This window comes from Pinus tabuliformis, chromosome 1_1 (assembly GCF_031772625.1).
Source record: "Pinus tabuliformis cultivar Carrire ecotype Pingquan chromosome 1_1, CPIR1, whole genome shotgun sequence".
Lineage (NCBI taxonomy): Eukaryota > Viridiplantae > Streptophyta > Pinopsida > Pinales > Pinaceae > Pinus > Pinus tabuliformis.
In genome coordinates this window covers 905,520,333-905,545,296 of record NC_142297.1, presented here as the reverse complement: position 1 = coordinate 905,545,296, position 24,964 = coordinate 905,520,333, and the positions used below count along the sequence as shown (strand labels likewise).

At 37.3% G+C, this 24,964-nt stretch overlaps 1 protein-coding gene across 1 annotated transcript in view; it reads right to left on the bottom strand.

Moving 5' to 3' along the window:
- Window positions 1-24,964, bottom strand: part of LOC149217335 (malate dehydrogenase, chloroplastic-like) — a 100,184-nt gene that overhangs the window by 23,250 nt on the left and 51,970 nt on the right. The window lies entirely within an intron of this gene.

Genomic DNA, 24,964 nt, shown 5'->3' with positions numbered 1-24,964 from the left:
CTGTAAATCCTTGAGTTGTTTGGCCTTCACGATTTATCTTCAGTATTTCTGAGTATTACATGTGTATGAGAATGTACAAAGAAATATATGGGCTATGTCTTTCTTTGATGAATGAATGAATCAAAGTGTTGTTTATGGTATATATATATATATATATATATATATATATATATATATATATATATATATATATATATATATATATATATATATATATATATATATATATATATATACATATATATATATATATATATATATATATATATATATATATATATATATATATATATATATATATATATATATATATATATATATATATATATATATATATATATATATATATATATATATATATATATATATATATATATATATATATATATATATATATATATATAGATATATAAGGCAATCTATATGTGATGTCTCCATTCTTTGAAGAACTATTAGAGAGACCTAAGATTTAGATGTTTTAGGCACTGGTCTCGTAGCAATTAGAGGTTTTCTCTAGAATCGACAATGAGAGGTTCATTTAGAACTTATCTCACATTGCATATCCTATTACGTCACTGTAGAGGTAAGGTAAGAAATTTGAATGGACTGAGGAATGTACAACCAGTTTTGAGAAATTGAAGCAATTATTGACAAATTCTCCATTTTTAAAGATTGCAGATCCAGACAAAGAGTTTGTGGTGCATATACATTCTTGCAAGAGAGGACTTGGTGAAGTCTTAATGAACGAAGGGTAGGTAGTGTGCTATGAGTCACAAAAATTAAATGAGCACGAGCATAATTATCTGACACGGGATCTTGAGTTGGAAGTGATCATCCATGCATTGAAGATGTGGAGTCACTATCTTGTTGGCATGAGGTTTGTATTGATGAGCGATCACAACAGATTGAGGTATCTATTTGAATAACCAAATCAAAATCCCAGACAAGCTAGATTGTTGGCCATGATTAGTGAGTTTGACTTTGATATCAGGTACATCAAGGGTAATGATAACCATGGAAAATTTTAGGGGAAAAATTAAGGGGTTTTAAATTTTTAGTGGGCGAATATTTTGTATCATAGTACATTTTTACAAATCACCTCAAATAGCCCACCTTGTTTTAAGGGAGGGGGTAGAAAAGGTAAATTTAGCCCTTGGAATTAGGAGTTACAACCTTCCATTCGCCCTAATTTTCAAGAATAGGTTTTATTTAAGTGAATCCTATGGGTCAAATACCATATTTGTAAAAGAGGTATGGTAAATTAATAAAAATATAAATAAATGAGAGGTATGGTAAATAAATAAAACATTTTTTATATTTACTCCATAAGTCACCTTATATACATGCAAGGGTGTAAACAAATAAAAATATAAGTAAAGTGGAGGTATGGTAAATAAATAAAACGTCTTTTTATAAATTTTTTTCAAAGGTGGAAAAACCTATGAAACTCAGTAGTCAAACCAACAATGAGGACAACCATCTCTGGCTGTTATCCGCGAATGTCAGTTTGATGCATCACCATTATCAAGGAAAACCACGCCACCTCGAATAACCCGCTAGTGGTCCGTAAGGGAGCAGGCTTTCACTCGATGCCTCTGGGTCTTGGGCCATTAACCTGTTTCCTTACGTTCGAGGAAGACGAGCTCTTAGCCAAACAGAAGCAGTTTTAGGGCATACTCCAGGCCCAAACGTCTTTTTATACTTACTCAAAAGGTATGGTAAATAAATAAAAATATAAATAAATTAGATGTATGGTAAATAAATAAAACCTCGTTTTATATTTAGTCCATAACCCTCTTTCTATTTATGAAGGCTCAAAAAAGAGGTTTTATTTAAGTGAATCCTATGGGCCAAATACCATATTTGTAAAAGAGGTATGGTAAATTAATAAAAATATAAATAAACGAGAGGTATGGTAAACAAATAAAACATTTTTTTATATTTACTCCATAAATCACCTTATATTTACGAACACTCAAAAAATGCTTTATATTTAGGTGAAACCTATGGGAAAAATATTATGGGACAAATACCATGGGCTAGAGTATTATTAATACCATGCAAAAAAACATTATTAACCCTAATATTAGTATTAATAAAAATAAAAATGGCACATGGTATTGACCCATGGTATTCACCAAAATGGCACATGGTATTCACCTGGAATGTAGCCTATTTAAATGGGGGAATTACTAATCCCCGAGAGGTATCAAATATCGTGATATGCAAACTAGCATAGAGTGAAAAAATATTTGATCCCTCTCAAGGCTTGGTGAATCAAGAGTAAAAATGGATGTTGTAATTTAATGTATGTTAAACATTTTAGCTTGGTTAAAATAAAAAATAAAATAAAAATCAACTATTAATTTTATTAATTTATTAATTTTTATAAATTACTAATAGTAATTTTTAAGCTCCAGTGTTATGATAACCCATGGTATTGACCCATGGTAATACCATGGTATTCATGTGAGAATAAACTATTTAAAGGGGAAATTCTATCATCTTAGATCCATCTTAATTTTGGGTCTACCAAGTGCTCAGAGGGATAAATAGATTTCATCCCCCTAAGAGTGGTAGATTTGGAGTTAAGATGGATATAGGTTGGTTTTTATGATAATGAAGATATTAAATAGACTTAGGAAATTATATTGTAAAAGCATCTTAAGGTGAATGGTTAAAGCATAGACATTGGACAAGTATATTTGTATACTTCCGTTTTAAACTGAAACAAATCTAGGGCTAAAAGGAATGGATTGATTGCACTAGTCATCCTTCTATAACTTTCCAACATAGGTTGGAGTAAACAGATTGTAATTTGGGTAATTTTTCTAACTGCAAACAGGAACATACTTGTGTATTGGCAGGGTGGTTATGAGGTCCCTAGAAGTGATGAATTTGAATTTTTCTTGGTTTTATATATAGTATTAGGTTTTTTCTCATGCTTTTTGTGAATGACACGGGTGAATTTTATCCTACACCCACTAGGTTATTGATATGTAATTTTGGTAATTTTGATTTCAAAAGATATTTTAAAGAAATGCAATGATTTCATTTGTGTATTCAATAAACACAATATTCTAATGGAATTCTGAATTTGTGGTTTACCTATACAGATTCCATGGAGAAGTATTAGTGGTGTGACGTCAATTGTCCTCAAGTAGAGGCTTTAGTTTTACTCTTTTCTGGAAGCAAATACTTTCTTCCAACATTTTTGAGTTCCATGAAAAATTTGAAAGTCGTAATACTATTCAATTATGGGTTCAAGAGAGACATAGTATTCAATTATGGGTTAAAGAGATCCACACTGAATGATCTATCGGCCTTATCTTCACTTAGTTTAAGACTATTCACTTGGAGAGGCTGCATGTGCCCCCACTTCAAGAGCATAGTAAAGTCATGTAGAACTTAGAGAAGTTATCTTTAAGCTTTTATTGAAGATTGGAAAAATGTTTGGGTTCAATAACACCCAGTCGAGCATTAAGCTTCCAATAATGCTAGATTTTAACCTGGAGCACTTTTGTGATTTGGAGGAGATGCCCCCTTGTATTTGTGACACATCTTCAGTTGTGAATTGGACTATTACTAACTGTCATTTCCTTCGAAAGTTACCTGATGACTTGGGGAACCTCAACTCTTTAAGAATGTTAAGGAAGGAAATAAAGTACATTATGCTAAGTTCTCTTATGCTTTTCAAGCTTTTCTTGGATATCTACAACGTTTCAGGTAGGAAAGTACATTCTGTTAATGAAAATTTGTCTTGATAGAAAGGCCCAATTTCAAATTCTAATGCTTTCAAAAAACATTGTATAACTGTAATGTTTCTAAAAGGAAAGCATATTTTTTCAATTTAAGTATCATGATCCCATATTCCAACTTATTTTTCAGTAACCCATTAGGCTTTGTAGCTTTGAATAAATCCATGTCTTTTGATAAGATCCTCTTCCAAATTAGAATGCAGTTTCCTTTTGGCAATAACCACATACAATGTCTTAATTTTGTTATTGAGAAAATAGAGGTTGTGAAACAAGCCTGTGCCATACAAGGACTTGATTCATTGATTATGTATCAATTATGGCTCTTGATGTAACAATGTCTTGATTTTGTTGCTTGAAAATAGAGGTTATGCTTTACTATTTCACAGAATTTCTTACAATCTTTCCATAAATATTGATTTGTAATCTCAGTGACTGAGGGATGATAGTAATGAAAAAGGTAATATTCCATGGTTTGAAGTTCCCCTCTTACTAAATATTTAAATATATCACCACAATTTAACTATTAGTTAAAGGAATTGTATTTGATTTGTAAACAATTCATTGCTTGATTTATAGATTTTGATTTTTTCCCTTTTTTATTTTTTTTCTCAAATTTGGTATGAGATATCTTCCAAGATTTGGGTTCCCTAGTTCCCCACCATAGCTACGAGGTTCATATGCTATCATTAAATATTCTCGGAACGTTACAATTTTTCCAGTAAGTGTGCTTTGAAGCATTGTTGTTGCTTTTCCATGGTGTTAATGAAAATAAGCACTGCAACTAGTGCCATTATTTAGATTAAGTGCCGAAATCTAGGTGGTCTTGTAATGATGGAGTGATTGTTTTCCAGCTACTAAGGCCATATGCATTTTTATCTCTTATGTTGTCCTGAGATAGTCAAATTCAAAATAAGAATTGAGGTCTCGTTTCCACTGTAGATTGGAGTCAGTTTCTTGAACATAATATATAGTAGATTATATTTTACTAATCAACTGTGGATGTGATCCCTTGCAGGAAAGGAAATTCAAAGTGACTTTGATTTCACATTGATTTGTCAAAACATCCACATAGGAAAGGAGATTCAAAGTGACACTGATTTCACACTGATTTGTCAAAATGGAGGCAAGAGAAAAGGAAACTTTGTATTCAACAATGCTCTTAATTTCATATGTACATGCACAGATGTATTAGTAGAAAATATTGAAGGGTTGCCTAAGTAATATTTTCCATTCCACTACATTCTTTACAGCTTGTAAATAAATAACTCAGAACAATTCATTACACTAGTTATTCTTTATTAATCAGTGGTTAATATTTTGATATTAAACTGGCTAAGATTTTTCTTCCTTCTATGAAATTGTGTGTTCTATAATGCTTCTTTTCCATTCACTATGTATAGCATATAAAGTGTGTCTAATGGAGTAGGAAGATTGGAAAGTCTTGTGATCCTCGAACTATGTTACAAGGTAGAAACCCAACGGGGCAGGGTAGGTGCATCCCCAAAAAGGGGTCACAAATACCAAAGTTGGTATTGGCTAGTGCCTTGAGCTAGAAAATTTCCGTTACCCTTGTATTAACAATGAATCTGGAGAGGATTCTAATATTATCTTTATAAGATTTATATCAGTTAATATTGATGAATAAAATTCATGAGACATGAGCTAGGACGTCCTTGCAAGGTGGTTGTTGATTATTGGAAGCTATGATGGCCATTATGTCAGGCCAAGTAGTCGCACTCCCTTGATTGTGAGCACAATTGTGATCAAGATGGAAGACTTCATAGTCTAGATTGATTGTTTAGTAGTGTTAGTTAGTGGGCTCATTCACAAAAGCTTCTATTTCACTAATCCTTTTTATAGAGTTGTCAGATTCAATTTCCAAAGGTTTTAATTACATTATAGAGTTGAGTTCTGAGAGAGTTGTGATTCACTGTGTTAAGTATAGTAGCTATAACACTTGAATGATGACAAGCATAGTAGAGGTATCAAACTCTGTTATAAGCTTACCTGCATATTATAAGGGACTTGGTTTACTTTTTTATAATTTTATAAACAAGTTCCATGTTGTGGAAATGTGAAAAAAAAACAGTGATATTGCCACCATGTGGCTCTTGTCATATATGGTTTTATACTTTTTCAAAAAATTCTGTAAGAGTTCACAATGCTAAGATTCACTAGGACTTTACAAAGTTTTATTATTTAGTGAAAGACTCGCAAAGATCTTACAAGCTTTTATAATTGAGTAAAATATTCACCATGCCTGGTGAGAGATTTGCCAAAAAATTATATATACATATTATATTATTGATAAAATCGCCTTCCATTTTTCCTATATACGATGGAGATTTGCCCATTTATTATACATATAAATTTAGGGGGGGGTTCTTAAAATTTTCCCTGATGATAACAAGGTTGAAGGTGCTCTTAGCAGGAGGGCACAGGTGAATCACATAACAACTATGATTTCTTATGGCACAGACTTACATGATCGAATCTTACAGGCAGGACAATAGGATGACATTTATATGGAGCTTATGCACTGGTTGCAATAGAGTACATGTTATCTCTTAGAGAAAACACAACTGCATGAAAACGTCTAAGCTAACATCTAACCTCTTTGAGGTTGAAATATGGCCCTTCAACCTAGAGAGGGATCTCTCCCTAAAACACAACTACTCTAGGTCACTGTAGTAGTAGGTTTTACTCTAAGCTCTATGTGCAGATTTGTCTGTGGAATGATGAAATTTGGTTGGGTTGTATAGAAAATAAACCATTGGGCATGGATTCTAGGATTATCAGATGATGCTACAAATTTAATGAGAAAGACACAAAAAGTAGGGTAGAAATAACTCCTTTGATAATTTGAGAAATTTGGAAGAAGAGAACTGAAGAAAACAATATTTTATCTAACTGAACAACAAGTACTAATTCCTAAGAAACAATGAAACAAGATCATAAAGCATTGTAATTTTAGATACTAAGTTTTCTAGACATGAAGAAGGTTTTTAAAACAAAGAAAAAATAGGCAGGGAACTACAACACATGAAATTTATGCAAATTCTCATCAAACACTATATATATTTAAGATATGCTCAAATAATACACCAGAATGCTATCTTTTCAAGTAAAATCCAACCTCATTTCATTCTTTAGAAATTTTCTTTATAGACTTTACAACAACTATTCACAAGATTATAGCTTCAGACTTAATTACAATAATAAAAAAAATACTAAAGTCTTCTAAGTTCATGTATTTGAAATATATATCTAAACACATAAAGTTTTTTCAAAATTAAAACTTTTCTGGAAAATATGCTAACATCTACGCTAAGAAAAGGTATCTTCATAGTATCTCCCTTGATGATAGAAACAAGTCCCTTACTGATAGAACAACTCCCTCACTGGCAAACAGGTCCCTTACTGCTAGAACAACTCCCTCACTGGCAAATAGGTCCCTTGCTGCAAAACAGGTCCAGTCATTCTTGAAAATTGCTCTTTCGTTAGAGCTCCTTCTTCCTCTGGTTTTATGGTGTAATTGTTGATACCGATGCTGCCAATTATTTTAGTTTCATGAGTTAAGAATTTCACTAACAAACTGACTGACAATGTTTTCTTATTTGTCTGTTTTCAGAATGCGCTAACAATGAGAATGTTGATGCTCTTTTCTACAAAATTTGTTGACAACGAAGATGTTAGCTCAACATTCAAAATTCACTGACAACGAAGATGTCAGTTCTTCCCTGCATTTCTATATGTATAACACTGTTAGGCACATAATCATTAATAAGCCAAAAATTTATGTTCCTCAATGCATAATCAAAATTTCAAAATGACACCTAGCCTCTTAGTTGGGGGTGCTAACTAATTTCATAAGCACATCTACTTTCTCCATTGTTTGCCTTTTTCTTTTCCTAGTTTCCATAGGATGTGTCCCCTTGGTTTCTTTATCTTTTTTATTTTTAGAACCTATAGTCTTTTTTTTCGTTGATTATAAGGTCCTTTAATGGCATGTTGTCTACGTCAATTACCTCCTTAGCCAATTATGGATTGCTTCTCAACTTTATTTTAAACCTTAATTTGTTTGTTGGCCATGTATGGGGTCTTTTTCCTCCTGTAAAAGTTCCAAATGATGGAGTTTCTTCAACTTGACTCTTAATTTCAATTTCCTTGCCTACAATATTTTCTAGTAAATTCTTTTCTACAGGGATACTTCAAAGGGAAACTTACATCCTAAGGAGAACTAATAGCAGAGGGTTAATTTTAAGGGGATGTAGGGTCTAATTTCTTGAGCTTGACACTTGTCCTTTGATAAAATTTAGGGATTTTAGGACTAGAGGATGATGAAAGGATATTTGTGTCTTTTTGGCTAGGGGTTTGCTTAGTGGGAGCTCCTACATGAGTCTTCCTCCCATATTTAGTACCTTTCTTCCTACCTTTTAGAGATTTATGGGGTTGAGGTTGAAAACCTCCCAAAAATAAGAAAGTAATCCATGTTCTCCTTTGTTTGGCCAGTTTGTTTTCAATCAATAATTTGATTAGAGATTTATGGTAGAAAAAAATGAGGAGAAGGTTCGGCTCTGGCTCTAAAATGAGTGGCCATGTGTTTTAAAATTTCCAGTAAATAGAAACAAGTATTCATTTTGACTTGCCCTGCTAGATTAGCTACTAAATGAAAGTGGTAAATATTTACCTGGTTGAAACACCCTTCACATGTGAAGTACTGCTGAGTAATGCAAAGCAAGCCATGCCATTTATCTTCTATCCATGATCTTTGCACCCATGTATTCCAATTTTTGTCTTTGAAATCTGTCTTCAAGAAACATGGGACATCAATCCCAGTGAGGACATGGATTCTGAATACCCTTTCTCCATCTCGAGGTAGGGTTGTAGACTTTGCTATTAGCTCCTTCGTAACTGGGAAAGAGAGTCTGCTAGTTTCCACCTATTTTCCATTGAAACCCTGAGAAAACACACGAGCTACGACATCGTGATAGTCTATGCATCGGTGGAAGAATTCCTCCCACCCCGCCTGCTAAAATTGTTGTTGGATGTCAGGATATATCATCAAAAGGTCAAGCATCTTGTTGTCAGTTCTTTTAGCCTTGCCTCTTTTCCCCATTTTACTGTGTGCTCAAATGGAGGAAACTTAGCAGGATTTGATCCTGGATTTCTGTAGAAAACCTAGATGCAATCTTGCCAGGTGTAACCAATTTCAAGGTTAATGATAAAAATTATTAATAGTGAAATGACTTAACAGTGGGGGGAATAATTACAAGGCTGGGTTAATAATTATAGTCGAGATGATTATTCAATTAACCATATCCTATGGCGGTCAAACAAAATTATTTAGAAAGTACTTACTCTTTTGAGCTGGATATGGCACATTTCCAAAAACCATCATTTCCGCTGCTGACATGGTCAGTACAATTTGAAAAATCAAATTTTGAAAATTATTTTGGCGCTGATAGTCAACCTGTCAACTAAACTTGAAATTTTGATAACCCCATTGTCAGTGCATTGTTCTGAAGAAAAACTGTGAAACCATCAATAAGCTGATAATCTCACTAACAATGATTTCCCTGTTTATTACAAATGAAAGATGTTGATACAAAAACTGTCAGCATTTTCTTAAAAAAAATTCATAAAGAAAAATGTGATAACTGTAAAAGTGATCAAGATGTGGACTATCATATTACAACAGATTTCTCGATCCGATTTAGGGACAAGATCTATGTGCCTAATGACAATGAGATTAAGAATAATGTCTTGTGATAATTTCATGCTAAACCGTATTCAGGGCACTCGGGATAATGGAAGACATTGACAATGGTGAAGAAGTTTTATCATTTGCCGAATATGAGGAAGGAAGTGGTAGATTTTGTGGCTAGATTCTTAGACTATTAGTAGGTGAAAGCAGATTGTAAGCATCCAAGTGGACTACTATAGCCAATTCCAATTCCAGAGTAGAAGTTGGAGGTCATTTCTATGGACTTCATCACATGTTTTCTAAGGATATCTAGACAACGTGATTCCATCATGGTTGTAGTCGACATGTTGACAAAGGTAGTGCACTTCATTCCAGTGAAGTCTACTTATTCAGTGAATGATGTAGCATAGGTTTTCATCAGATGTAGTGAGGTTGCATGGTGTTCTAAGGAAGATTGTCTTAGAAAGGGATGCTAAGTTCACTTCCAAGTTTTGGAAGGAGTTTTTTACAGGTTTGGGGATAGTGTTGGCCTTCAGTACAAATTATCATCCACATACAAATGGACATACACATAGGGTCAATGGGATATTGAAGGACATGTTGAGGATGTATGTGATGCACCAGCAGAGAACATGGGAGGAGTACCTTCCGTTGGTTAAGTTTTCTTATAACAATAGGTATTAGGAGTCACTAAGGATGAGTCTATTTGATGCACTATATGGTTGGAGTTGTAATTCTCCCATCTGTTGGATTAATCGATTGAACGAGGTATTAATAGGACTCGACATGTTGGTAGAGATGGAATAGGAAATTCAAGTCATCAAGAAGAATCTAAAGGCAACAAGAATAAAATTTATGTAGATCGAAACAAGTTGGGGAACATGTATACTTGAACATTAAGCTAAAGAAAAGATCCTTGAGGATTGGATCATGTGCCAAGCTAGTGTGGAGCTATAAAAAGGGTCTCTTTCACCTCTAATTACCTCACATTAATATGTCAATCCGGGAACATTTTGTTATTTCAAAGAGTGTCTCAGTCTGAGGCTATCATTTTCCAGAGTAATGCTAGTAGTACAGTGTTCAGAAATGCAAGAGTAAACGGATGCTTGTCTACAACTTAACTACTTCAAAAGATTAAATCACACATTCAAAAGACTAAGCAACTTATCAGTCAAGGGTTTGGTAGCAATAACCCATCCCTTTGGAAACTGATGGAAAAGGAAATCAGAGAATAGATCGTGGATCTGGGAGCCGGACAGTAGATGTCAATGCTCACTACAGCCTGAGATCGTTCTTCACGCCAATACCAAGAAATGGAACGGCAGATAAGAAATGGAACAGCAATTAAGAAATCGAACAACAAATCTGAAATGGAACAGCAAATCCGAAATGGAACAACAACTAAGAAATAGAACAACAACTAAGTCTCACAAGTAGTAACATCTTAGTCTATCAGATCAAATGCATTAATCATAATCTACAGGAATCAAACGACAATCTTTCACTCTTAAGGGCGGATTGAATAACACACACCAATGGAACAGCACTGATTACTGATAAATTATGGAACAACGCTTGAAAACCATATACGCACACAACACACTTAAATAGTAATCTGATCCAAGTATCGATCTCAGTTAGAAAGAATACGACTGCATTTCAAAATAGAACAGCATGGTTCATAAGTCCAACAATCGCAAAGAACATAACTTCCAAGATGAACTCCGTAATGTTAATGAACAAGTGCACAGCAAAAAGGCTCTGTAATGGAACAGTAATAGTATTCTGTAAAGACTAGCAGTATTATATCAACTCCTAAAAGAACAGTAATATGATGCAGAGTCAATACAATAGTTCTATCTGTAGAAACCTTAATAAATTAAACATAACAGAGCATGCGATGTAAACTTATAAAACACATCATGTTACCAAATAACGTCAATAAGCAAACCACGCATAAACCAAATGTAATAATACAGGAGCAAGTGTCCTCCAGGGCCAGGCCCTTAGCCTCCAGGGGTACACCGCTTGAAGTTATTCCAAACTCAGAGATGAATTAGTAACCAAGTTTGTATTAATGCATAGAGCAGAATTACAATAAACCAGTTCTTAACGAGACTCGATGATCAAAGTTTTTATCTTAAAAGAAATTACATAAAAGCATAACAGTATCTAACTGTCTCCCGAGCTAATAGTGCTGCCCCTTTTATAAGGGTGACGATGGAGATATCTAAGTGCATAAATAAATAAAACAGCGATCCCTCAGGATCAAGGATCCTGAGGGATTCGCCGAACCGTTAGTCCTCAGTCATTTCTTTTCTTTCCTGCGCCGAGCTGATATCTCCACTTCCTTTCCCGCGCTGATTTTCTTTGCCTTGTTTTCATACGGTCTCCCGTCAAGGGGACAACAGTTAACCCGTCCTTGTCCTTTCCTTTGGAAAGGAAACTTCTCACTTTTCCTCCTTCCTGCATAAGGAAATGACAATTGTCAGCGTTTTCGTCTTGCATATTAATCTCACATGTTTTATTACAATTCTTTATCATTTTCCTAGTTCATGATGCAAAAGGTTTGTAAGTTCTAATGAAAAGATACTGAAATAATCATCAAAAACATACCTTCTTTAGTACTCCACACACCCCCCTGCTTACCCTGTTTCATGCCCTCATGAAAACATTGTAGTTGACATGTAAGGCAGTGAGAGAATAGGCTGGAGATGGAATCTCATGTGGAGGCCTACAACCATGATGCGTAACTAGGTATTCAAAGAAATGGCCTGTCTGACCCTCAGGCATCTCATACAGGGCTTGGTATCCGGGTGCAGGGTGCCAAATAATTGGACTCTGGAACCTATATCCTAACCAGGATGGCCCTGCCCTCAAAACGATTTCGCCATAGAGGTGCAAGTAGTTGGCAGCTAATTTAAAATTCTCATACTTAAATGGTTCCCTGAGCTAGATATTCGGATTAGAGATTTGATACCAAAATTTAGCTGCATCAATGGCAGGGTCTTTGATAGAGAAAAAGTATTCTAATCCCTATCAAATGAGTGCCTCATGCAAGGGTCCTAATGCTTCAATTACAGCTGGAGTCTTCATGAGGTTTCTATGTGCTCTCCACAACTGTACTAGGTCCCTAGGCTCAGCCCTTACCCACAAATCTAATCCGTTTTCTTGCCTTTGGAAAGTATTATAGGCTTTAAGCCATTTAATTTGATTAACCTCAAATGAAATAAATGCCTGCAATTGGATATCCCCAACAAAAGGGCCAGGGTTCAGCTCGGTCTCCTGGTCTAATACAAGGTTATGTAAATAGAACTCACACAGTAGTCTTTGGACTTTTACCCCGTAGTGCTTACAGCAGTCTATAAAATCATTGACGGTGTTAATTTGTATGGGAGCACCTGCTTTAACAGCCTTTATTTTTAATTGCAAATACCGTTCAAGTAAAAGCAAGGCATAATTCTTAGCAGGGGCTCTACATGCTAGGACGTCATTGTATAAAGAACACAAGGTATCCATCTGCTTGATAACTATATCTAACCTACGAGTTACCTTCGTGACTTTCTCTTGTTCCCTTCGCCACCCTTCAAAGGCCTGGCTTTCGGATAGATTGACGTTCCTAAGCTGCTGCTGTAGCTCTTCATACTTTTCTCGAGGGACCATTTGCTCTCTAAGATTTTCTGCTTCTTGTTGAGCTTGCTTCAAACCCTTTCATAGGGTTACCGTTTTTGGATCTCTTTTCCATGCGGCAGTGGAGGCCGGGAGTTTTACCTAAACTTTCTTATTGCGTTGCTTTGAGTTTATAATCCTTATCACTCCTGAAAGTGGTGCCTCCGTCTGAATTTCCTTATCACGGGTCAACATCTCATCCATTTCTATCTTAACATGGATATCAGTCCATTACTGTTCCTTTTCAATTGGAACAACAGTCTGTTTCTCAGCATCATTTGGAACAGCAGCCTGGTTTTCGACAGGGTTTTGAATAGCAGGATGAATTCTAGTCCTCCGCCCCTTTGCCTTGAGGGGTTTTTCTGGAGTGGTCACATTTTTCCTTCTCGAAGTCCTTTTTACTCTTTGCCTTTCTTTTAGAATCCTAATCTGCTGGTGGAGCTGGACTATTATATTCAGTAATCTCTGCTGTTCCTTTCGCAATTCCCTAATTTCCGCAATTTCCTTAGAAGGAACAGCAGGCTGTTCACTGCGGCCTGGACTGTGACTAATTCCCGGATTTTCTCTCTGGGGTGTTTCTTCACTGTTCTGCTCTGGCTGTTTCGGGGCAAGAACCCTAACTGGTTCTGTTATTTCTTGGGCGACCTCTCTTTCTGCCCCTGTTTCCTCTGGAATTTCTTCTGGTGTCTTCTGGTTAGGAACGGATTGTTCCTATTCAGCATCTCCTGTCATCTTTTCATCATGAACAGGCAGATTCTCTTCTTCTGCCTCCTTTGCATGTGATTCTTCAGGTGCATTTTCCTCCTGGGGTTTCTTTTTGGCGTGGAGGTCTGATGGACTGGAAGGTTGGCCATATTCGCCCATATTGGCCAAAACTTCGGCCAATTCATCTTCTCCCACTGGGTCCTGCAATGGGCTACCTTCTTGCTATTTCGTTTCCTCCTCCTGCTCGGATTGCTCGGCTTCTTCTTCTTTATCTTCTTCAGTTTCAGTTTCTTTTTCTCCTTCTTCTTCAGATTTCTTGGCTTCTTCTTCGTTTTCTTCTTCCTCTTCAGATTGCTCGGCCTCTTCTTCTTTTTCTTCTTCTTTTTGCACTCCTTTCTCATCATCCTCCCCTTCTGGCCGTGGGGGTTGCTCATCTTCTATTTCTACCGATTGGCTGGTGTTTTCTTAGGGCTTCTCCAACCTCCCTTGTAGTCGTGCTAGCCGAACCAATTTCCTGCATTTTTCTAGCTGCTCGGGTGTACCGGTGGCATGTTTACGCTTTGTCGATTTCCTGCATTTTTCTGGATGCTCGGGTGTACTGGTGGCATGTTTACGTTTTGGGGATGGTGCGGTCATTCCCCCATTTATCATGGCAATTATCTCTTCCCAGCTGCTCTGCTGCTGGGTCAGGCTATGGCTGATTATTAACCGAATCAACCCATGATGACTAACAATTGATTCTACATGTTGTGCCTTTTTTATGCTCTGTGCAACGTCATGAAGTAACGAATTCAAAAATGCAGGTAAATTTACAATGCATTTTTGCTTTAGTACAGCTAAGAGTTTGAGATGTCGTGGTCTTACCACGTCTTTTTTGCCTTCACAGGTGATGTAGCTTTGAATGGTCTTTGCCAATTCCGCCCACGGCTCTCCTAATGCTGCTGGCAGAACCCCCTTTCCTCTAATTGGCAGGCTCGAGCCTTCGTCCTGGAAGATTTCTATAATCTTCTGCAATCTCTCCTTTTTTAATGTCCATACAGGTCCAGTGGTTGGCAGTCCCGAGAATTCTACGATTATGTCGTCGGTGACTGCTATGCATCTCCCCCCCACTGTGGAGTGATCTTATTGCAAGTTCTGCAAGAATTCAATTGCCACAGTCTCATTAGACTCCTGCAAGTGGTTGAGATAAGTCAGCCACCCTACTCTTGCCAGGATTTCCTGGGCAGTAGCAGAGACTGTTAACACCTGCGGTTCTCTCCGAATCGATCTTCCTCCCATGGTTTTGCTGTAAACTCTCAATGGAACGGTAGCTGTTCGTGTTGTTGAAACACAGAGAGGCTGACAGATGCAAGACTTGTTCAAAATCTAATGCTGCAGAGTATACAATAGAAATGGCTTATGAACAGCAAGTCATGCAGAAAAAATAAAAAAAATAGTATACCGTTGAGCCGTGCTATACCCCAGTACACAACTTCCCGAATAGTGGGCTGACACGTAATCCAGGGAATGATGAGGTTAACCTCCCCCCCCCGCAATGTGATAGGCTGTCCCAGCCGTCAAATAAAGGAGTAGCGCCTGCTCTGAAGTAGAGTCATAAAGGAACAACGTATGGCAATATGCCATGTTTACAAAAGCAGCGAATTACCGAAATCGAGGCGTAGAGTTGGATCGCTTAATACGTAAGAAACTGCTGTGATATGATGCGAGGCTGGGGGATAGGACATCTGCCGTGGAAATGGAATCTCATGCGGTCATTGTCAACTGTTCTGTCATGATTGGTAATAATAGATGTCCATGCATTATATGGTTCGGGAAATAATATATGATTGATTACTAAGGTATAAGAAACAGAAGGGTGCTAATAGCTACCTATTGGTGTAAATAATGTGACTTCAATACCATTAACAATGCTCTCCTGCCGACAGGTGTCCATAACCTTGGCAGAGTTGTTTATTTCACCCATGGAACTATGATCCTTTGTGTATGCTTAGGAAATGTTGTGTGATGTCAAAATGTAGGCCATTATGCTGGCTTGGTGACCAGTTAGCCATAATGACATTCACGAGGAAGGAGCGAAAAGTGGGCAGGCCAGCTCGTGATGAGACCTCTTGTTCCAAGGGTTGTTTATTTGATATACCTTTTGGACCATATCTTTGGTGTGGTGGCCATAGTGGGAATGCCACTTTGCTTTCGTCCTCATGATCATGGTAGGGTGGCTCTTGATGAGACCCCCTATCCTGCATTTGACAACTTATAAGTCATGTTTGCTCTTTCTTCTTTCTTTTTCATAAAGTACTTTCCCTTATTTATACACAAAGGGTGGTTCAACACTCCTTAAGAGTAGGAATGGTGGAAGAAGTCTTAACATCTCAATAGGAAGATATAAACCCTTTGCTCTTATTCCCAAATAATAATCAAAGAGGATTAAAAGGGATCAACATGATAAAGATAACCAATCAGAGCAGAATTAGTAGAACAATGACAACAAAAGATGATAAATAAGCGTGTCCTTCCTTCTGTCCTCTTACCAGTTCAGAGCAATTTCTTATAAAGATAGCAATTTATGATTGATTCAGTATGTTGTGATTTTGTATCCATTGCATAAGTGCATAGCTGTATTCTAAAATACTTGAAAGAACAAGAGCAATATGCATCCTCAATTTAGAACAGCAAAAGGAACAAGTGTTTCATAGGGAGAGCAAAAGCATGCAAGTGGTGTTCCTTTTGGAAAAAGGAACAACAAAATATCACAAATGTTGTTCCTTTGGAAAAGGAATAGCAGAAAACACAAATGTTGTTCCTTTGAAAAAGGAACAACAAAGATGGAAAACGTTGTTCCTTTGGAAAATGAATATCAGAACACACAGATGCCATTCCTTTGGAAAAGGAACAGTAGAACACACAGGTGTTGTTCCTTTGGAAAAGGAACAGCAGAAATTGAAAACGCTGTTCCTTTGGAAAATGAACAACAAAACACACCAATGCCATTCCTTTGAAAAAGGAACAGCAGAAATAAAAAATGTTGTTCCTTTGGAAAAGGAACAACAAAACACACAGAAATGCCGTTCCTTTGGAAAAGGAACAACAGAAATAAAAAATGTTGTTCCTTTGGAAAAGGAACAGCAAAACAGGCAAATGTCGTTCCTTTGGAAAAGGAACAACAAAAATCGAAAATGTTGTTCCTTTGGAAAAGGAATCAGCAAAAACACACAGATGCCATTCCTTTGGAAACGGAACAGCAAAAATAAAAAATGTTGTTCCTTTGGAAAAGGAACAGCAAAAACACACAAATTCCATTCCTTTGGAAAAGGAATGGCAGAAATCAAAAAATGTTGTTCCTTTGGAAAAGGAACAGCAAAAACACACAAATGCCATTCCTTTGGAAAAGGAATGGCAGAAATCAAAAATGTTGTTCCTTTGGAAAAGGGACAGCAAAAACACACAAATGCCATTCCTTTGGAAAAGGAACGACAGAAATAAAAAATGTTGTTCCTTTGGAAAAGGAATAGCAGAACACAAAAATAAAGAAAAAGAACCAAATTACAACAAAATGATGGCTGATCCAAAGGGGGTTGCTCTTTTGAAAAAGGAACAACCAGAAGAAAATGTTGTTCTTTTGAAAAAAAGGAACAGCAAAAATAATAACAGCAAAACGTTGATTCAAAAATATGTACAAAAATGATTCAAGAAAAGAAATTATGTACAAACTGTAAAAAGAAATAAATTCCTTAATGAATTACAGGTGAGGAAGACTTCTCTTCCTCCCCCAAAATCTCCATATCAGAGTCTCGGCGTAGCTGCTGGCAGAAGGACTCCTGAGTGAGTGGTTTGCGATAGAGACGAACTCGGTGGCCATTTTCCTTGAAGGCATATCCAGAACCGTCAATAGTGATTAGAGTAAGGGTCCCATTGTCATGTACCTTCTGGATTTCGTATGGTCCCAACCAACGAGTCTGGAGTTTCCCGGGGAAGTCTTGAAACCTGGAGTCGTACAAAAGAATCCAGTCTCCTTCGTGGAAGACTTTATTTTTAATGAGAGCATCATGCCATTTAGCTCGCTGTTGTTGGATCAAGGCAGTGTTTTGAAGTGCAGAGAGCCTAATTTTGTCCAGCTCATTGATCTGCTGCAATCGATTAATCTGTGCCTCGGTTAGATCTAAGCCAACTTCTTGTGTTGTTCGCAATGTTTGGATTTCGAATTCTATGGGGAAAATGGGTTGTTTTCCAAACACTAATTGATAAGGTGAGTAACCAGTGGTGCTTTTCCATGTTGTTCTATAAGCCCACAGTGCTTCAGGTAGTCTGGCATCCCAATCACGTCTATGTGACGCAATGGTTTTCGTTAGGATTGCTTCTATTATTTTATTGCTACTTTCTACCTGCCCATTTGCCTGTGGGTGGTATGGACTAGTGATTTTATGCTAGACATGATAGTTGTTGAGTGTTGCAGCTATTCTGTTCCCAGCGAACTGTGGTCCATTGTCTGTAATTATTTCTCTTGGAAGGCCATAACGCACAAATAGATGGAACAAGAACTGTATGACAAAGTCCTCTGTAGCTCTTGGCAATGCCTCTGCTTCAACCCACTTGGTGACATATTCTGTTGCCACCAAAATATATGTTTTTTGGTTCGATGATGGGTTAATTGGTCCAACGAAATCAAGAGCCCATCGCTCGAATAGTTCGATGACTAGTTGTGGTTTCAGAGGCATCTCATCAGACTGACCAGGGTGTCCTGTTCTCTAGCAACTGTCACAGGCTTGGACAAATTTCTTTACATCTTTGAAAATCGTGGGCCAATAATACCCTGTCTGCAGCACTTTATGTCCAGTTCTACGATTGGCGAAATGTCCACCACATGGTCCATCATGGCAGGCTTTTAAAATGTCAAAGATTTCATCTTCTCGAACGCATCTACTGATATGCATGTCTACCCCTGTGTGGAACAAATAGCCCCCAATCCAAGAAAATCGAGCACTCCGCTGAACAATCTGTTTCTGCTCATTAGGGGTTAGATGCTTTGGTAATTTACCTACTGCTAGGTAATTGGCAACATCAGCATACCAGGGTGTTTGAACAGCCACAACAAACAGATGCTCATCCAGAAATTGGTCTTCAACTGCTGCTGCATCGATTGGCTTTGGTATTCTTGAGAGAAAATCAACTACAGGATTTTCTTTTCCAGGTCGATCCTTGATTGTAATATCAAATTCCTACAATAAAATCAGCCATCTAGTTATTCTGTCATTTGTGATAGGCTTGTTTGCTAAATATTTTATGGCAGAATGATCTGTGTACAAGATAACAGGATATCCAGTAATGTAATGTCTAAACTTATTGACAGCATATATTACAGCTAGAAATTCTTTTTCAGTAACAGTGTAGTTTAATTCAGCAGGGGATAAATTTTTGCTGATGTAATAAATTGCATATGGTTTTTTATCCTCTTCCTACACAAGGACTGCTCCAATGGTTGTATCTGAGGCATCAGATGATATGTGAAATGGCAAATCCCAATTTGGTCCTCGAAGGACTGGGGCTGTAGACACAAGCTTCTTCAAATCCTGGAAAGCATGTTCACATTTTTATGTCCACAGAAAATCAACGTTACCAGTTAGTGCATATAGAGGTGCAGCAATGTGCGAATAATGTTCTATAAATCTCCTATAATAACTAGAAAATCCAAGAAAACTGTGTACCTCTGTTTGAGTGGTAGGAGTGGGAATAAGCAAAATTATTTGGATTTTGGCTGGGTCTGCCTAAATGTTAGCTGCTGAAATATAATGTCCTAGGATAAGTCCTTCAGTCATCATCATATAGCATTTTTCGTGGCTTAAACAAAGCCTGGTAGCAATGCAACGTTGTAGGATTTTTTCTAGGGTATCTAATGCTGGATCGAAATCATCTCCGTATGGTTTAAAGTCATCCATGTATACTTCAAGTCCTTCATTTATTAAATCTTCAAAAATGCTAAGGATAGCCCTTTGGAATGTGGCAGAAGCATTGCATAAGCCAAAAGGTAGAACTCGGTAGGCAAATGTTCCCCAAGGACAAGTAAAAGTAGTTTTGTCTTGGTCTTCAGGGGCAATCTGAATCTGATTGTATCCACTGAAGCCATCTAGGAAAGAAAAAAATTTCTTTCCTGCCAAAGTGTCTAATACTTGGTCGATGAATGGGAGAGGGAAGTGGTCTTTTTGTGTTGCTTTATTTAGCTCTCTGTATTCCACACAGATTCTCCATTTCCCATTCTTTTTTGGTACCACCACAAGCTGAGAGACCCATTTACTATCAAAGATAGGATAGATGAAATTGACATCTAAAAGTTTTTGAAGTTCAGCTTTTACCACATCTTTTAGATGAGGATTAAATCTCCTTTGAGGTTGACGAACAGGTCTCACATCTTTTTCTATATAAATGTGGTGTGTACATAATTGGGGGTCAATTCCTTTCATATCAGGGTAGTCCCATGCAAATGCTTCTTTATATTTCCTTAACAAATGGATGAGCTCATTTCTTGTTTGGATGTGAGGTTGGCATTAATGTTTAAGGTTTTTCCCAATTCAATTTCCACAATTTTACTATTTGCAACAGAGGTAACAGGTATTTTTTGATCATGTGTATCTTTAAGAGGATCTTCTTCTAATTCGTTATCAAATGCTGCCTTTATCATGTGACATTGTGTACAGGATGTGAGTTCAGTTTGACTAATAAAATTATTAATGGCATCGTCTTCTGTTTGGTCTTTGAAATCAAGTGCCTCTTGTATAGTTAATGGAGATCTAATGTTATCAGTAAGGTATGATACAGGGTGCCTATTAGTTTTGATTATTGTGACACTTGGCTGCGCTGGAGGATATAGAATTAAGTTCTTGATATTTGGTCCTCTAGTTATGGTCATATTTCCTTGCCAGTAGCCAATATAAGCATCAGCAGTGGCAAGCCAAGGTATACCTAAAATCAATGGATGTCCATCAAGTCGGGTTTTGGGATTTATTATCAGAAAATTGGTTGGATATTCCTAGGAATCAACATAGACCATGACATCATGTAGTGTGCCCTCTGGCCTAACGACAGATTGGTCAGCCAATTCTAGCAAGGTAGAGGTGGGTTCTACAGATATAATACCTAGCTTTTGGCAAGTATTGGTTGTTAAGATATTGATTGCGGCTCCTAGATCAACTAAGGCATTAGGAAGGGTTTGACCATAAATTTGCACAGTTACTATTGGATTTCCTGGGTCTTCATATTTAATGGGTGTTTCTTTTCCTGATAGTAAGTCAGATAGAGTGCCAACTACTTAGACTCTTGAATTATTTGTTATATTCCTCCTTGGTTTCTTTACACACAATTCTTTGATAGTTTTTGCATATATCGGGATGTCTTGAATGGCTTGGAGGAATGGAATTTTTATGTACAAATTTTGTAATTCTCCCAAAATGTCAAAATCAGGATATTGTATAGGTCGAGGTATGATTAATCGTTCTAGGAATGGGGGAGAGGATGTGGTTGCTTGATTATGAGTTTGTTGTTTATTCACATCCTCTTCTTGTGACAGATGTTCTCTGGGTAACTGATTCTCAACCGGAACTATCTTATCTCCCTCGGTTTCAATAATATGCCTAGATCTTAGCTGAAGATCATTACACTCCCTTAGATCGGCTCCTATCTCTGGTGTTTCTATGATTTGGATAGATTGGACCGGTCTGTTATTTGGATTGGGGTTGGGTTGGGCTGGGAGTTGCGGTCTCAGATTAGACTGGGGATTTTGTTGTAAGGCTGGTAGTGTAGGTTGAGGGAGCGGAATGGTTCCTACTGGCAGATGCATCGGTCTCTGCCAGTTTGCCTGCTAGGCTGAACTTTGTGAAGTAGGCGGAGTCCATTGTGGTGGGTATGCGTTACTTTGCCAATATGGTGGAGTATAAGGAAGATTCGGCCAACCAGATTGGCTTGTCTGATTCAGCCACGGGGTTGAGGAAGGAAACGACTGTGGTGACCAGTTTGGAAATGGGGGTTGGGATTGACTTTGCCACATATTATATTGTTGAGCATTATACTGCGGAGACTAAAAAGAAGAAGTTGGGTCTGGAAACATACCAGATTGTCTCGGCTGCCACTGACGGCGCTGGTTGAGCAAATACACCGATTCTGGTTCTTCTTCTGCCTCTTTATATACTGCTTTTAATCCGGGAAGTGAGGGACAACTTTCTGTAAGGTGATCTTTTGTGCAGATGGCGCATGTTTGGACTGCATCCAGTGGACACTCCTTATGGCTATGCTTTTTCCTGCATTGGGGACAGAGGATTGCCAAATTCTGTTCTGCCTCCATTTGCTTTTGTTTGGCCTACATAATATCAAGTTGTGTAGTTAGTGTCCCTAGTATATCAGTTTTAAAATTTTCCAATTTCTACACGCGTTACTCCTTCTGTCGAAGTTTTATTATCTCTTACAAACCGATCATGTTCTGCCAGTTTTACTCTTGTGCTGCCTCTCGAGCTCCTGATACATAAATCAATAATGTCAGCAAATTTTTCTTGATAGATATCTCCTTTTCCCATAATGTTTAATGTTTCAACCCATTGTTCCTTCATGCCCCTTATTAATGTTGTTTTTAACACATTATTAGGTAAAGGTAGTGATGCATAAGGAGATCTTTGTAGATTATATTGGAAACGTTCCACATACTCCTCTAATGTTTCGTTTGGTCTAGCTATCATCTGGAATATTTCGTCCTTCAGTTCTCTAGACCTGCAATAGTCCTGATATTTTTTTAGAAAAGATTCCTTCATTTGATCCCATTTATTTATAACCCCGCCACCTAATCCCATAAACCATCTTAAAGAAGCCCCTTTTAGTGTAGAGGGAAATAGTTTCAGTTTCTGGGGGTCAGTGGTGTAATCATATCCCCTGCACAGTACATCAAATTCAAATAAAAATGCATCCGGGTCTTTTGATGTAAGACCGTGGAATGTAGGGATATGTTGAAGAGGGATTGCTTTCATAGGCGCATTTGCTGCATAATCCACTATGGGGTATTGTAATGTAGAGGTTTGAGTGTTTGGCTGGTTTTGAGCCATTGGGTCGAATATATGCCAATAACCTTCTGGGATATCTAGGAGGGTATTCCTAGGTTGAGAGGGAATGGCTTTAACAGGGATAGTTTTAATAGCACTTCCTCTATCTGGGATAATGAGAGTGCCTAATGTCTGAGGAGATTGAGTTTCTTCAAAGATGATTTTTGCAGCACTTCCCTTGTCTGGGCTGTTCAATGGCTGAGTTGTCTTGAGAGGAGATCTCGGTTCCTCGGTTTCCCCTGTCTCTCCTCCTCCTTCACAAAGATTACTGAAATTCCCTTCCTGCAATAGTTCTGGAGTAGAATTTTCAATTTCTTGAAAGTCTTGCTCTTCAGTTTGACTATGCACCTCAGCAAAGGCTATAGATGGTGATCCTGTGGCCTGAAGGGAACTAGTAGGCTGTTTAGAAATGACTTTCCTGGGTCCTACTGAGGGCTGAGATTCTGCTTTCTTGTAGATTTCGTCTATGAAGGTTGGTCGGCCAAGGGTCACCGACCCCTTAGCTTTTTCTGGCTTGGGTAGAGGTTTGGAATTTTTTTTTGGCTTTTTCTGCTTAGTCATGCACTCAAATTAACTACTAAATTCTACTCAAACAAAATAGCAGAAAATCTATAGGAAAGCGGGCAGAGGAGTAGGGCTTTTACATGCTCCACAAGTAGGTTCTTACCTTCCATTTTTAAAACCCAATTCTTCCCTAGCAAGTTCGTACACTACTCTGAAAAAACAAAGAACAAATGGCTACACTCTTTCCCCGGCAACGGCGCCAAAATGTGGAGCTATAAAAAGGGTCTCTTTCACCTCTAATTACCTCACATTAATATGTCAATCCGGGAAAGTTTTTTTTATTTCAAAGAGTGTCTCAGTCTGAGGCTATCATTTGCCAGAGTAATGCTAGTAGTACAGTGTTCAGAAATGCAAGAGTAAACAGATGCTTGTCTACAGCTTAACTACTTCAAAAGATTAAATCACACATTCAAAAGACTAAGCAACTTATCAGTCAAGGGTTTGGTAGCAATAACCCATCCCTTTGGAAACTAATGGAAAAGGAAATCAGAGAATAGATCGTGGATCTGGGAGCCAGACAATAGATGTCAATGCTCACTACAGCCTGAGATCATTCTTCACGCCAATACTAAGAAATGGAACGACAGATATGAAATGGAACAGCAATTAAGAAATCGAACAACAAATCTGAAATGGAATAGCAAATCGGAAATGGAATAGCAACTAAGAAATAGAACAGCAACTAAGTCTCACAAGCAGTAACATCGTAGTCTATCAGATCAAATGCATTAATCATAATCTACAGGAATCAAACGGCAATCTTTCACTCTTAAGGGCAGATTGAATAACACACACCAATGGAACAATACTGATTATTGATAAATTATGGAACAACGCTTGAAAACCATATACACACACAACACACTTAAATAGTAATCTAATCGAAGTATCGATCTCAGTTATAAAGAATACGACTGCATTTCAAAATAGAACAGCATGGTTCATAAGTCCAACAATCGCAAAGAACATAACTTCCAAGATGAACTCCGTAACGTTAATGAACAAGTGCACAGCACAAAGGCTCTGTAATGGAACAGTAATAGTATTCTGTAAAGACTAGCAGTATTATATCAACTCCTAAAAGAACAATAATATGTTGCAGAGTCAATACAATAGTTCTGTCTGTAGAAACCTTAATAAATTAAACATAACAGAGCATGCGATGTAAACTTATAAAACACATCAGATTACCAAATAACATCGATAAGCAAATCACGCATAAACCAAACGTAATAATACAGGAGCAAGTTTCCTCCAGGGTCGGGCCCTTAGCCTCCAGGGGTACACCGCTTGAAGTTATTCCAGACTCAGAGATGAATTAGTAACCAAGTTTGTATTAATGCATAGAGCAAAATTACAATAAACCAGTTCTTAACGAGACTCGATGATCAAAGTTTTGATCTTAAAAGAAATTACATAAAAGCATAACAGTATCTAACTCTCTCCCGAGCTAACAGTGCTGCCCCTTTTATAAGGGTGACAGCGGAGAT